A 2,310-nucleotide genomic window follows, 5' to 3' on the forward strand; every position below is an offset into this window, starting at 1 on the left:
TGCCTGTATCTGCCTCTAGCAGTTGCTGCCTCTTCTTCCTGCATGTGGGCATGACAGTCTTCTGTCTTTTCAACAGGGCCCTATCACACACAAGCTGCCAAGTTTGAAACCAAGGAAAAGAAACGCTGCATGTCTGACCAAAAAAGCCCCTGTAAGGGCGAGAACTGAGAAAATACATGGACTGATTTCATGTGGGCACTTTGCATCTCTCTGGAGTGCAGATGCTCTTTAAGGAAATAAGAGGCTGTCTCACCCAAGCTGTTGAGGGCTATACTGAATTCAGGTGGATCTAATCTCATTTGTTTATGCCGTGCTTTTAAGGAACGAGGTGCTGCTGCAAAGGTTACAAAGCAGAAGGAATTCTGGCCCTCCTACTGGAAAAAAAGAGCATGCTCCTGGCATGCTGATGGTACATGGCTTAGCTTTCTCATCATTTGTGTGAACAGTGGGGAAATAACCAGGAAGTAAATCCTGTTCAGACAGAATTCAGAATCACTTTGGATGATGTTTGTCTTCATTCTAGATGTCTGCAAAGTAGGTGTGTACACCCGAGCTGCCCAGTCTGGGCTCCTTTAATAGCCAAAGGAAAGAAATTGGCACTTGTCTGAATAATTTTCAGCTGTAAGCAAACCTTGCCCTTGGTGCTGTTGACTGTACACAAGAGTTTGGGTTGAGCTGAGATGCAGATGTCTGTGGTGACATCACACCCCTGGCATAATAAAATCTTGGAGAAGATCCTGGCACCCAAGTTATTCTGTACTGTGAAAGGAAGATGTGAAGCACAGAAAAACTGTAACCGAACAATCTATTAAGAACAAGGAAGTCCTGTTAAGGTTGTGAGTCTACCAAGTTTAGAGATGAATGGTTTTTGAATAGGGAAAACAAGTGTAACAGACCCCTGTAGACTTCAATATGAGGGACAAAGCGTTGCAGGGAGCAAGTCATCCATTTCAGGGCTAGCCTGCTGGCCTGTGTGGCCATAGGACACCGACAGAAAACCCCTGAAGGCTTGTCAGTAGGTGCAAATGATGGAAATAGGATTTTCTAGGAAGACAGGTGGTGATTGAATACTGCTTCTATTTTTGGGTTTTTGAGGTCACTCTATTTGTTTTGAAGTCATTCTAATTCAGGAAGGGGGCAGGAGTTGGTTTTTTGGCTACAAATTTGGTTTGAACTTTAACTGAGCAGTGTCTTTCTGTGGCAGTCAGCCATACAGCCACGAGGAAGGATTTTGAAGGGCAGTAAGAGGCAGCATTGGCAGCATCCCTTGGGCTGTGCTGACAGACTGGGTCATGTACAAGTGCCGGAATGGCCTGACCCAGGCTGTGGCCATCACTGCTGAGCCTCTGCCTCCCACCTCCTGAGGATAACAGAACCGCTGGGGCCGTGCCAGGGAACACCAACTGCCAGGCAGGTGCAGGGACACTAGTGTCCTCTAAGGACAAATACACAGAGTCCCAAGCCAAACAGGCTAAGGACAGGGAAGAGATGGCCTGGCTCCACTCTTCTGTTGATGTGCCACGTAGCTGTGGGTTTGACTGTCAGGTCCACAACAGCGGACCTCCAGGAGGAGAGGAATGGCAAGTCACAAGACAAGAGGACAGCTGAACGCTTCAAAACATCTGTATGGGGAGTATCTTACCAAGACCTTGCACATGCTGGCAGTGCGCTAAGCAAGTTAGTTATTCATCCTTGAACCAAAACCTTCTTTAGCAATAGCCTTCGCAGCCATAGCCTTGGCAGGTTAAAAAAGGAAACCTCTTATGGAGGCTTAAGTAAGCCTTTCCATCCATTCCCTGAGGAAAAGGTTTCTTGTCCACTAGCTCCTTGCTTGGCAAAAATGCTGGTTTCAAAGAACCTTGTAAATCAATGTCTGGCAAAATCTACAATACAGGAGTAAGAAAACAAATTAACTCCTTGTCCTTGGAAAAGCTTTTTCTTGTTTGACTGCTCTGTAAGAGAGTCTCCTGAAGACTTCAGAGTGACACTAATCTTACAAATATTGTGCTGGGAGTCAGAATTAAGTTGGATTTTTGTTCTGATATTGTGGAGGCCTGTAATCACAATAATTTTTGGTTTGCGTGGCTGATGAGCTAGAATTATTTCTCGTAGCAGAGCCAATTGATGAGATAGAGATATATTTTGATACTTCTCCATCTCAAGCATGCCCAGAAAGCACACATCTTAACTCTTACATGTTATTGTTTAGAAGCTGGGAGAAAATCCTGTAAATATAGTAATGGCTGCGACACTGGTACAAAATTGCCCCCTTTCACTGAACCCAGCACTAGAGGAAGGGCTGAGAAGGAA

The sequence above is a fragment of the Falco biarmicus genome, chromosome 10 (assembly GCF_023638135.1).
Source record: "Falco biarmicus isolate bFalBia1 chromosome 10, bFalBia1.pri, whole genome shotgun sequence".
Taxonomy (NCBI): domain Eukaryota; kingdom Metazoa; phylum Chordata; class Aves; order Falconiformes; family Falconidae; genus Falco; species Falco biarmicus.